Source organism: Acomys russatus, chromosome 8 (assembly GCF_903995435.1).
Source record: "Acomys russatus chromosome 8, mAcoRus1.1, whole genome shotgun sequence".
Lineage (NCBI taxonomy): Eukaryota > Metazoa > Chordata > Mammalia > Rodentia > Muridae > Acomys > Acomys russatus.
In genome coordinates this window covers 5,101,572-5,115,527 of record NC_067144.1, presented here as the reverse complement: position 1 = coordinate 5,115,527, position 13,956 = coordinate 5,101,572, and the positions used below count along the sequence as shown (strand labels likewise).

The 13,956-nt window shown below is 42.9% G+C and overlaps 1 pseudogene; it reads left to right on the top strand.

Annotated features, from left to right (window-relative positions):
* The first annotated feature begins 1,111 nt into the window (after nucleotides 1-1,111).
* Nucleotides 1,112-2,872, top strand: LOC127193359 (eukaryotic peptide chain release factor subunit 1-like; annotated as a pseudogene).
* The last annotated feature ends 11,084 nt before the right edge of the window (nucleotides 2,873-13,956 follow it).

Genomic DNA, 13,956 nt, shown 5'->3' with positions numbered 1-13,956 from the left:
AGGGAATAATGCATCTTGAACTTTATACCCACAAGTCCCAGATTTCCTGAGGACTGAAACTTTGGTTTGCTTGTTTGATTTTTAATTTCTCATTTTAATTTGCAAGGATTTAACATAACGTGTGTTTTCATTTGTACAGATGAAATTATGCAGCAGGTGGTGAGGTCCTTGGTAGCAGTGGATGTTAATGGGCAACTCCACAGGTTCACTTGCCTTTTCACGTTTTGTTGGGCTTCCTAGTAGGAGGGCGCACGATCTTGAACCTTATGGACATTTCAAATTTTCAGTGCTTAAGTCTCACACAGTACTAGAATGGAATAAGAACATCCTTATGCGTTGTTGTTGTTGAAGGGAATCTGCTGTTTTCCAGCAAAAACAGAGCTGAAAAGATCTTCATGAAGACCAGACGTCAATGACAATTTCAGCTGCTATCATGACAGGCTTCGGCAAAGCTGAGTGGTCTTCCAAGATCCCACCCGAAGAGACTCTCTCTCTCTCTCTCTCTCTCTCTCTCTCTCTCTCTCTGTCTGTCTCTCTCTCTCTCCCTCCTCCTCCTCCTCCTCCTTTTTTCTTTTTAAAATTTGGGACAGGGTCTTGCTATGTAGCTTTGGCTATCGTGGAACTTACTGTCAAGTTCAGGCAGGTGCAGAGCTCACAGAGACCGACTTGCCTCTGCCTCCAGAGTGCTGGCGTTAAAAGCACACACCACTGTGCCCAGCTCCTCAAGTCTTGACTGAAGGACTTGTGAGATTTGTTGAGGTTACTGTGAGGAATTTCTCCTTTGTTCTCAGCTCTGCTAAGGAAATTTCCACTAAGTGTTTGAGATTTAAGAGAGGCTGGTCTTGGTGAGAGGTTAAAGCTTTTCTGAGTCTATGTTTTATCCTGAAAACTTGTTATCACTTGAGTGTTCCCCCTTACTGGGTGAGGAGGACGTGGCAAATTCTTATGCGTCAAATTCCGAATTGAAACATTTAGACCAGAGGCCCCACGTGAGCGGATTGCAACACATGCCAGAAGGAGAGGGAGCCGGTGTCCTACATCAGAGCCGCCGGTGGGGAGGAGCAGCCGCTGCCGGCCAGGACTATGCCCTTGGGGAGGAGGAAGCGAGAAGATGACGGACGACCCCATCCGCCAATAGGAACATGGAGATCTGGAAGATCAAAAAGCTCACTAAGAGCTTGGTGGCAGCCCGCGGTGTTTTGAGAAAACTAGAAAAAAATTCCAGGGTCTGCTCCTTCCTGGTGGAATATTCCACAACGGCACGAGCATGATATCGCTGATCATTCCTCCCAAAGATGAGATTTCACGAGGGGCAAAAATGTTAGCAGATGAGTTTGGCATTGCATCTAACATTAAGTCACGAATAGACCACCATTCCGCCCTGGGAGCATCACGTCTGTACAGCAGACACTCAAATTTTATAACAAAGTACCTCCAAATGGTCTGGTTGTTTACTGTGGAACAACTGTAACAGAAGAAGGAAAGGAAAAGAAAGTCAACATTGACTTTGAGCCTTTCAAACCAATTAATACGTCATTGTATTTGTGTGACAACAAGTTTTATACGGAGGCTCTCACAGCATTACTTTCAGATGACAGAAAGTTTGGTTTTATTGTAATAGATGGCAGTGGTGCTCTTTTTGACACTCTCCAAGGAAACACCAGAGAAGTCCTGCACAAATTCACTGTGTGTCTCCCAAAGAAACATGGCAGAGGTCAGTCAGCCTTGCAGAAACCTACAAGAAGAACGTTATGATAGGTAGATTGGGCCCAGGGTTCCTGTTCAAACTATGGCACCAGCCAAGGACAATACAGGCAGTAAACTTCAAACTCCTACCAAGATCTAGCCAATGGATAGGACATTCTCCACAGTTGAGTGGAGAGTGGGGTCTGACTTTCACACGAACTCTATTGCCCCATATTTGACCTCGTCCCCTGGATGAGGAGACCTGGTGGCACTCAGAGGATGGATAGCAGGCTACCAAGAAGAGACTTGACACCCTATGAGCATATACGGGGGTGGGAGGGGGGGAAGGTCCCCCTCAGTCACAGTCATAGGGGAAGAGAGTAAGGGGAAAATGGGAGGGAGGGAGGAATGGGAGGATACAATGGATGGGATAACCATTGAGATGTAATATGAATAAATTAATAATAATAAAAAGAATGGAAAAGCAGAGACTGCTGTGCAGCTGTTTATTTCTGGAGACAAAGTGAATGTGGCTGGTCTGGTTTTAGCTGGATCGGCTGACGTTAAAACTGAACTAAGTCAGTCTGACATGTTTGATCAGAGGTTGCAATCAAAAGTTTTAAAATTAGTTGATATATCCTATGGTGGTGAAAATGGATTCAACCAAGCTATTGAGTTGTCTACTGAAGTTCTCACCAATGTGAAGTTCATTTAAGAGAAGAAATTAACAGGGTGATGTTTTGATGAAATTAGCCAGGACACAGGCAAGTACTATTTTGGAGTTGGAGATACACTAAAGGCTTTGGAGATGGGAGCTGTAGAGATTCTAATAGTCTATGAAAATCTGGATATAATGAGATACGTTCTTCATTGCCAAGGCACTGAAGAGGAGAGCATTCTCTATTTAATTCCAGGACAAGAGAAGGATAAATCTCACTTCACAGACAAAGAGCCTGGACAGGAGCAGGAACTGATTGACAGCATGCCCCTCTTGGAATGGTTTGCTAACAACTACAAAAAAAATTGGAGCCACACTAGAAATTGTCACAGATAAGTCACAAGAGGGATCACAGTTTGTGAAAGGATTTGGTTGGAATTGGAGGTATCCTGTAGTACCGAGTAGATTTCCAGGGAATGGCATACCAAGGAGGAGACGATGAAATTTTTTGACCTTGATGACTACTAGGTAGTTTGCATGGGTCCAGTAAAATGTGCCTCACCCTCCAGCATTCAACCCAAGGAGCATACCCGTGGTGGAATCCAAACAGATCCCCGCCTCACAGTTGGAACGTTTCCAGAACTTAATCCGTGAGCATTGGATACTGGAAAGGAAGTGAAACAAAACCAGACCCAACCCCACACTTTGGTTTGTCGTGGTGTCACTGCAGCAGCCTACAACTAAGTTCCTAAATGCCACTTTGGACTGATTTAAAAGAATCCCAGTTTTTACTTTTACTTGATGGTAAAATTGGTTGCTCTCGTATTTTACGGAAAAAAAAAAAGGTTTTTTTTTCTTTTTTTTTTAACCTTCATACATAGAATCAAAATACTTTAATGGCTGTCAACCTTCAAAAGTTAGTAGAAGTGAGATGATACTGGTTTGTTTCTTATTTTGATCAGAGAATAACTAAATCGCTGCGCTTTGCAGTGACCCGTTTACATGGCATTCTCAGCTTAGACTGCACAAGAAGAAATATATGTGGTGAAATATTGGAAAAAAAGAAAAAGAAACATTTAGACCAAATCAAGCATGTAATAGTGATATTAGCTGTTCTTAGCACATACTAAATAATAAGACGGTCAATTATTCTCTTCAGCTTTTATACCTGTTTGGAAAAACAACAACAACAAAGCTATATTTAAAATTTGTAGTTAAGATAAAATTATCTAATTTTTCCCATCTTCCCATTCCTCCCATCCCCTTCGCGTCTCACATTCCCCTAACTCTCAAATTCTTTTAACTATTGTTGTTACATATAAATATAAATGAATGTAAACAGAGTCCACTCAGTATTGCCTGTATGTGTATTTCTCAGGCTGACTGCTTGGTATTGGATTAAAAACAAATGGGTGGCTGATCCTTGGGGGAAGACTGGATCATTCCCTCTTTTAGCAGTTGTTAGTTATTTGTAGCTTTTCACCTGGGGTGGGGCCCCATGAAACTCCCTTCACCTGTGGCAGGATGTCAACTGTTGCTGGAATTATTCAGGTCTTGTTTAGGCAACCAGGTTGCTGAATTTCATGGGTGTAACTTCCTTCTCATGGCTAGAAGGCACAATCTTGTAGCAGACTTCCTGGTCCTCTATCTCTCAAAATCTTTTTGTTCCCCGCCCATGATGTTCCCTGAGGCTCAGGGGCAGCTGTATTTGTAGGTTAATCAGTTAAGGCTGGGCTCTCTGTGGTCTGTTGCTCTCTGCATTTTGACTAGTTGTGGTTTTCTGTAATGGTTTCCTGGTTCACCAAAGAAGCCTCTTTGATCTGTGGGTAAAAGTACTTACAATGTGGCTAGAAATTATACTGGTTTAAGAAAGTTGCAACAATAGATCTGTTATGCCCAAATTTTGAGAGAAAGTCCAAATGCAATCGCAAGAAAGTCTTTATTGCAGGTTCAAACCCTGGCTACCCCTCCTATGCACTGACACAACAGATAAAGGGGAGAGTCTCAATTGAGAGGGGTTTTTTATAGGTTTTAGACAAAGAAATGGGTTTTACAGTATATGATTGGATGGCATTTGAGCAGACAAGCTGCAAGCAGGGAGTTACAAGCATTGGTGTTTCGTGGTTGGGTAATAGGTGTAGGGGCAAGTTGGCCTATAGAAAAGACTGGTTGAAGCTATCATGGGGGTGTTAGGAACTTTGGCCCGGCTTGTCCTAATTGATTGTTGCGATGTGCCAGACCACCTGCTAGTCAGCTTGACCAGCAGAGAGTATATTGGGACTTTCCCAAGGTGAGCTGATTTTGTTGCTAGGGAATATTTTTCTGTTTAGACTAGTTTGTGGGATTTTTGCAATCTGGGTTCAGCCCTTGGCTAGGTTTAACACAAAATGGAGTTTCTTTTTCAAAATGGAGTTTGTCTGGTCCTTATAGGTCCTTACAGGTCCTCCTCCAAGACCCATAGCCTCAGTAGTGCTGTTGGCAAGGCTCACACTCCCTGGCATGATTTCCCTCCTGTTTAGTGGGCCTTGAGTCCAATTAGGCAGCTGTTGGTTATCACCAAGATTTAAGTGCCACCATTGCATCTTTAGGGCTATCTTGCCATACTGGGCATTGTCCTGATGGTTCCTTTATAGGTGTCATAACTGGGTAGGAATTTTGACTGCTCTCCTCCCTTAGCAGCGTAGTCCTCAGAGAGTTTTCAGGTCAGTCCTAGTTCAAATCCTCTGAGTCTTATGTCCAAAATGTCTTGTGTCATTTGTACAGGGGTTTATCTCCAATTTTTGGAAGGCATCAGGGGCAATAGCAGCAGACATATTGTTTGGGGGGGGGACTCTCTTAGACTGCCCTGGCTGATGGCTCAAAAGGAGGTTTCTCATGCCTGTTACTAAGCTCTTGTGGGGTGTACTATCATCCCACATGGTGTAATTCATTACACACACACACACACACACACACACAGAGACAGACAGACAGACAGACAGACAGACATAGACAGAGACACAGACACACACACACACACAGAAAGAGAGAGAGAGAGAGAGAGAGAGAGAGAGAGAGAGAGAGAGAGAGAGAGAGAGAAAGAATATTATGTGTAATTCTAGGTAAATCTAAAACAATGATACTTGTCTTTTTCAAGCGTCCTTACTATTGTTCTCCAGCCCCTGCCCCATGAAAAACCATTTTCCTTAATTCTCCTTTTGTATTACCCATACTCTGCTATTCCCCTCTAGAGCTTCGCCTCTTCTCCATGGTACTTGCTGTTTTCCTGGTTTCTGTGGTTACTTCAGGTTACATACTCACAGCTGCAGATTTGGAGCTAGGAGCTGCACCCGAGAGAGAAAACATGTGCCGTTTGGCTTCCTGGGTCTGGGTTACCTCGGTATAATATTTCCTAGTTCCATCCACTTACCTGCGAATTTCATGATTTAGTTTTTCTCTACAGCTGACCAGTGTTCCGTGGTATACGGAACACATTTTCACTATCTGCTCATCAGCTGAAGGACATCGATGTTGTTTCCAGTCCCTGGTTATTGTTAACACAACAGCAAGGCTTGTTGCTGCTCAAGTACCTGTGGAGTAGGATGGTGAATCCTCTGGGCACATGGCAAGGGGTGGCATATCTGGGTCACGTGGTAGATCTATTCTTAGCTTTTTGAGGCATCTCCATACTGATTTCCAGGGGAGCTATATAAGAGTCTCTTTCCTATATGTCCTCACTAGGTTTTGTTGACAGTTGTTTTCTTGATATTGGCTATCCTGATTGGGCTTAGATGAAATTGCAAAGTTATTTTAATTTGCATTTCCCTAATAGCTAAGGGTGATATATTCTGGATATCGATTCTTGGTCAGATAGTCGGCAAGGGTTCTCTCCTGCTTCTCTGTAACTCAGCTGATGATATACTTTGCTGCGCAGAATCTTCAAAGCCATCCTATTAATAGTTACACCACACCAAGAATGTAGTTTGTGTCAATTTTACTCTATAACAGAAAATATAATCAAAGTTGCACTTCTTTTCTTTTTTTTTTTTTCCCCTTTCTTTCTTTCTTTTGGTTTTTCAAGACAGGGTTTCTCTGTGTAAAAGCTCTTGCTGTCTTGGACTCACTTTGTAGACTAGGCTGGCCTCAAACTCCCACCAATCAGCCTATCTCTGCCTCTGGAGTGCTGGGATTAAAGCATGTGTCACCATACCCACCGCCTTAAGTTTTTTGTTTTTGTTTTTGTTTTTGTTTTGTTTTGTTTTGTTTTGTTTTTTTTTGAGACAGGGTCTCTCCAGTAGTCCTGGCTGTCCTGGACTCACTTTGTAGACCAGGCTGGCCTCGAACTTACAGAGATCCACCCGCCTCTGCCTCTGTGAGTTCTGGGATTAAAGGCGTGCGCCACCACCACGTCCACCTTTCTTTCCTGTTTCTAAATCATATTTCATCTGCCTCAAACCTCTCATCCTACTGATTTGAATGAAATTTCCTTGACAATCTTACCATGTGACTTCCAAAATCAGAGCCACTAGACGCTTTATCTGTATGCCTGTCTAATCACGTCTTAGCATCCAACCTGTGTGCTCTTTGTGAGCTAGGGCTCTGTGGTGGTATAAATGAGACATGTTCCCCCATAGGCTCAGGTATTTGAATGCTCGACTCCAGTTGATGCTGTTGCTCTGGGAGGTGGTTCAGCCTTGCTGGAGGATGTGAGCCACTTGGAGTCAGCTTTGAGAATTCTCACTACTGCTGTCTTTGGTTTGTTACTTGTGCCTGCGGATGTGTTCTCTCAGCTTCCTGCTGCTGCTGTGTGGGGTAACGTGGCTCCAGCCATTATAGGTTCTTACCTCACTGAAGCTCTGAGGCAATTCTTTTTTCTTTTAGTTGCCTTTGGTGTGGTATTTTATTACAGCACCAGAAAGGTAACTGATAACAGATATTTATAAGTTCAAGGCTTGCTTGGGAAATAGGAGCACATAGCGCACAAAACTATTTGAGACTTTAGACTCAGATACTTCGGGATGAGCGCTCCACTAATAGGTTCAGTTTGTCGTTGTAATATGGATTATATTGAACATGGCATTAGGCTATGAGAGAACTGAGCCAATATTATTATTTTTTTAAACCTCATAATAAGTTGCTCTTGGTACTGGGCCACGGTGCATTCAGGCTAGCATGCCCTTTGAATTTTTTGTTTCTTTACTTGTTAAGTCTTGTCAAGTCTGTGTCTAAAGCAGGTAGAAGAAAGAGATGCAATGTTGGTTTAACTTGCTATGTTTGCTAAAAGTAAAAGCAAAACAAAACAAAAACAAAATTTACCAACTCTGCTTACTTCCTACTTCAGAAATATCCCATATAACATTTGCTAGAAGCAACAGGAAGGGAATTGATGTAGGCAAATATTTAGGTTCCTAACTGCTACATGGAAAGTGGCCAAGGAAAAGGAAGTTGGGAATAAGTTTGCCATTTATCAACATTTCCCTTAAAAATCTTTTGCTTAAGCAGGCTGGAGTGGCGCATGACTAAAGTTTAAGCACTTGGGAGGCAGAGACACTCTGAGTTAGAGGCCAGCCTGGTCTACAAAGTGAGTTCAGGACAGCCAGGACTACACAGAGAAACCGTGTCTTGAACCCCCATCCTCCTAACCCCAAAACTTCGCTTAATTATGAAGAAGTATCTCTTTCTATTTCTTTGCATGTATATGTATGTTTGTAGACATGCACACGTAATTGCAGGTGCCTGCAGAGGCCAGAGGTGCTGGATTCTTCTAGAGCTGGAGTTGCAGGTGGTTATGAGCCACTTGATATAGGTGCTGGGAACTGAATTCAAGTCTTCTGCAGGAGTGGTATGTGCTCTTAACCACTGGGCCATCTCTCCATCCCAGTCTTTTACTTCTTTTCATGACTATTTCTTCCTCAAAACAACTGTTTCTGAATCATCACCACTCATAATAGCTTTAATCTTTTTGAGAATAAGTGTAAATAGAGACTTTTAGGCTTATGGAGTTCCTAGAATAATCTAAAGGAGAAACAAAGGAACATATTTGTAGTAAAATAATAAACTATGTACACCCCAATAACATGCACTTAAATAGACGTGACAAAGAAATAGTATTCCTAGAAAAACTTCCTAATGATTATATGTAAAACTGAGCTTATAGGCTAAGCTCAGGGCATTATAGGTGCAATGTTTTTGTTTGTATTAAATTGTTTTAATGACTTTTATGTATAAAAACATGTGAAACTTAAATAAAAAGATGCAGTATGTGCCATTTAGTGTTTTGGGTCCTGGGTTCTCAAAAGGAACAAGGGAATGGGCTTTCCCATTTCCCAGCTAAAAGCACTTATTCGGAAAGGGGAGAGGAAACGCAGACATCAAGAGGCGAATGGTGGTAACTGCCTCTCCATAGTTGCTTTTCATTGAACATTGTTGCAAGCAGTCTGCTTAAATGCTTTCCGTGTGCTTGTACTTGATACTCATAAGACCCTTTGACAAGATGCAATTATTATTCTTATACATACTCATTTGTTTGTATTAGTAAGCAGGTAGCTAGATGAGGAATCTCCCATAGAGGTTAAGTTCCTTGCCCAAGACATATAGCAGTTAAGTGGCAAAGGAAGATGCGAGCCAGTTTGTCTAATTATATAGAGATCTCTTATATGGTAGCAGTAATGAAAAATGGTCCCCATAGTCTCAAGCATTTGAATACTTGGTCCTCAACTGGTGGCAGTGTTTGGGGAGGGTTGTGCCTTGCTGGAGAAAGAACCCCACTGGGGTAGGCTTTGAGATGAAAAACCTGCGTCATTTTCACTTTCATCACCCTTTGCTGGTGTCTGTATACAGAGCGTGGAGGCAACCCAAGAGAGATGTATGTTTCAGGAGGGGAACCATTCAAGTCCTCTGAAGTCCCAAACACTGGATATGGAGCTACAGGATTTGGCTTTTGCTCTGCTGGGTTCCGTCTTTCTTTGGTCTAGTATTTCCTTACTATGTCTCCATCCTTCCTTTTGGGATGGTAATGTATAATCTCCACCATTTTATGTTGGGAGTATGTATTTTGATTTTAAAGGGAGTAAGAGTCAAGAGATTACATTGAATCTCAGAAGGCACAGAGCTTTTAAAGAGAGTTGAAACTATGAATGACTGCAAAAACTTTTGGATTTGGACTAAATATATTTTCATTATGATGTGGTTATGGCCCAGTGGGGTCAGGGACTGCAAAGTGGGGGTTTGAAAGAGAACTGTGTCTCATTGACTTGGCATTTAAGCCCTTGGGACCCAGTTGGTGGCACTGCTTGCAGAGGTTACTCAGAGTGACCTTTGAGAGTAAAAGCCTCTTGCCACTTCCATTTGCTCTCTCTGTTATGTGCTGGTGGTTGAGATGTGATCTCCCATCTGCCTGAAAAAGGGAGCAAAAATATTGTGTTTATATTTGGGGTGGCATTGTTATTATCCTAGCTGATAAATATTACGCTTTTATGTAGGCACTCTTCAAAAGACTCAAAATAGAATTCTTACTGTGCTGCTGAGCAAGATGTAGGAGGCAGGAGGCTTACTCAATATTAATTTCTCCTAAATTCTAGTTTATAAGAGCCACATGACGTCTCCTAACTTGACGTCATTTCAGGTTCCTCACCTGCAGAGCTATGGTGTAGCACATTCCTTCTCGTTGCAGGAGGTTTATGGAAGGATGGCATCCCTGTCATCACTCTTCCAGTTTGTAGGGTTTAAACACATCACAAAGGAGGACTTCCTGAATGCCATATCCTATCTTTTAAGTATTTCCAGGTGAGCTAAATACTATTTTATGCTTTCCGACTCACTGTCCTTGCCCCATACATACCATGTGGTAGGGTTGGGTGGAAAATAAAAATTTCCATGGGGCATAGTTCATGCTCATTGATGATTCAGCAGTACTTCTGACAAATCACTTAGGAATAATGCATGTCCAAACTGTATTAGCAAACACATGTCCATTGTGGCCACCATGTACACCTGGGAAGTCCTTAATGAACACTGCATAATGGAGAAAAGCTGACTCTGTTGCTGCTGTGCCAGAATTACTGATTCACTGCCCTTGTTTAGGGTTTGTCTGAGTTTCTAGGTAATATTGCTGGTGATATGTGAGCAATGTTCAAAGAATTCTGATCAGACCAAGAACTATAGAATTTCTCTTCCATAAATGTAAAGGTTATTGGTAGCTTTTATACTTGTACAGTGGAGGAATGAAGGCAGAGACTCAAGGCATCTAAAAGACCACAGCTAAAAATTGCTGTGGAAATAACCTGGCCCTCAACCTAATTTTTTTTTTTTTTTTTTGTACATCTAGTATTTCTGCTCCTTCAATCCATGTCCCACATCTGCATGACACTTCAGCAACATACACCCAAAGTTCCACAGAACAGGGAGTGAGACAGTTTGTAGAGAAATTGAGCTAGACATGGGGTCTGAACCATTGTTCTGGACAGTGCTGGGTGTATTTTCCAAGCAGGGAGACATGGGCAGGAAGGCCTTGACCTACCTACTGTAAGTTTGCATTGCTCATGACCTCATCCGTAACTGGAACCTGCTAAGAATTTACACATCAGCCAAATCTGTGCGCTGGTGATGGCTTTACACATGACTCACATGATCTGGGGCCTGATCCCATCTGTGGAGATTAGGGTGTGAATTGCCTTAACCAAACCTACTCTAAAAAAAGTTTTACGGCTGCCACCCCCTCCCCCGCCCCCCCCCCCCACCCTGCCTCTTTTTTCCTTCAAGGAAAACTAGAGTTAGTTTAATGTGCTTTTTCAAGGTTCAGTCATGCTCTTTATTTCACGAGTTCCTTGATGTCTTTCACCACTCCTCTGTATGATATGTAAGCATGCGAACATAGCTGCGAATGTGAGCCTCTGAGGGATTTGCCTGTTGCGTGGAGAAGACACCTCCACTTCTGCAGAACCCCTCTCTGCAGGGACACCCCCACCTCCCCAGGTCCTCTAGTCGATCCCTAGACAGTCTTAGTCTTCCGGCAGGATTGCTCCTGAACTAGGCTGCTTTCCCAGGTGTCCTTTTGTGATGTCTCTAAATCCTCAAGTTTCTACATTTTAGAACGTAGAATGGCATATGAAAGTAAGCTATTTCTCTTTCTCTCATGACCCTGCAAATTGAAAAAACATTGTTTGCTTATTTGTTTGGTTTGGTTTTGGTTTTTGATCTTTACACCTGCTGGGTTTTCAAGAAATGCCTATAGGACTACTAGTTTGGGTAATAGTTGATTCTAAGAAAAAGTATTCGTGGTAGGATAGTGGGCACACTGACAGGGAGAGAGAGAGCCTTTATTTCTCACTGAGGGGTTTTCTCTCCTGGGCTTAGCTATTTGAATTTGGACTCCCTCTGCAGCTCCTTTGCATTTCAGGACAATGGTAATCATTTTTGAGCAAACTTCTTCCGTTAACAGACTGGGGCAATCTCTTCCTGCTTCCCTCTGCTCTATAGCACTGTGAGCACTGCACCTGGCTGCCTTTGAACCAGGGTGGAAAGAGACAGGGAGATTATACCATTTATAGTTCAGCTTTTTTCCTGCTTTCTGTTCCTTGCTTAATGTCTGGTAAATAGCAAGCCTTGTCACTCCCACCCCCTCGTCTTCCCCTAGAATGCTGTTTTCCTCTGGTGAAAGAGTAGCCCTCAGACCGATTAGTATCCTGTCCTCTTCTGGCGTTGGCTCACTCCTACCCTTTGTTCCCTTCTTTTTTTATTATTTATCTGTTTGTTTGTTTGTTTGGTTGGTTTTTTTGAAACAGGGTCTCTTTGTGTAGCCTTGGCTGTCCTGGACTCACTTTGTAGACCTGGCTGGTCTTGAACTCACAGAGATCCGCCTGCCTCTGCCTCCCGAGTTGTGGGACTAGAGGAGTGCGCCACCACACCTGACTCCCTTATTCCTTTCTACATCAAGCACAGACAAAGGGCAAGAGGGCCTCAAACAGTGAATTCGACTTAAAATTCATTTCCAATTTTTGGTTCAGGTTCCAAAGGCCAAAGCCAGCCTTATGTTTCTGTGAGTCCTAGTCATCATGATTTGCATATTTTTGAATGTCACCTGGTTAACAGGCACCACAGCATTTCCCAGTTTGCAATATGTTTCCTAGATAGTTTTCAGAGGATTCATAACATAGCATAGAGCAAGAAACAATTTTATAAATAGAAAAATGGAAGGATGCTCAGTGCAGGAGAAAGATGCCTCAGGACGCTTGAAATTAAGTGACCTCACTTTTTGGCTGGTTTGTTTTACAACAGAAAAACTTCACTTCCTCACACAGCTTCTGGACACCTTCTGTGTGCCGCTGTTATCTTGGCCGAGGAGGCTATGAAGCAACACTGCAACTTGAGGAAACTGTATCACCTTATTTGGTACTATTATTACCGTGATGTTTTGTGAGATGTGTAACTAGGTACTAACAGCTCTGAAGACATAAAGCTGCCTCAGTCAGAAGAACAACAAAAAAGAAGAAAAAACAAACAAACAAACAAACAAACAAACGAATGAATAAACAACAACAACAAAACCCAAAACAAAATAACACCAACGAAACAGACAAAACACAAGAAAAGCTTAAGGAGTTTAAAAAAAAAAAAAAATGGTATGGGTGACTCCAGGGAAGCAGGCAGACTACCCTCAGCTCTACACCTCTCCCTTGCTCTTCCAAATCCATTCACCAAGGCTCTGCAGCACACCGCCTGCTGAGGACTCCCTCCCTGCTGAGGACTCCCTCCCCGCTGAGCCCCCATCTCCAGAAGGTCACAGGGATCTTCCCCTCCTAACCTTGCACCCTCAGCCATTGCTTTATCACAGGGGCCAGCCCCAGCATGTGCTCTCTGAGAAGCCACAGGCCTCTCTGACTACAGAAACAAATAAGCTAACTGCAGGTCTCCACCTCTCGATTCTCTTCTTCAAATCCAGTACCCCAGGCTCCTCCCTAGCTCTGCAGCAGACCACTTCTTTTTATCTCCCCGAGCCCATTTCCGGTAGATCACACAGGTCTTCTTCCCGTAACGTAACCTCCGTTTCCCTGATTCACTGCTTTATGCTACCCCCTCCCCATGCCAGCAGTCATTTCCTGGGAACCTGCAGGACACTTCAACCATGGAAGCATCTACAGACCTTCACCTTGCCCTCTGCTTCTTCAAGACCAATCCCCCATGCTCATTTGCAACTCTGCAGTGGACCTTCTCCTCACTCTTTGGCCCCATTACCAGGGGACTAAGCGGATTCTGGTGGAACACTCTGTTTTCTTTCCTTCTGCAGATCTCTTTAGCCTTCCTTTCCTACTCTATCACTATTCCTATGTGCCAGCTCCCCATACTCAGAAACACATTTTACCTAGAACTCTCAGTGGCCACAGCTATCAGAATCCCAGAAGAATTTCCTACTGGCAATACACAGCCACTACTGTCTCCTAAAAACCAGAGACAGCAACAGAAACCAAGGAACAAAATTACCACCCAACAAAGACAAGACCAGATATTAGCACCTAGAATTATAATCTTCTGAGCCCAATTTCTTAATTGGGTTATTTGGTTTGGTGGTGTTTAATTTCTTGAGTTCTTTATATATTTTGGATGTTAGTCCTTTGTCAGATGTAGGGTTGGTGAAG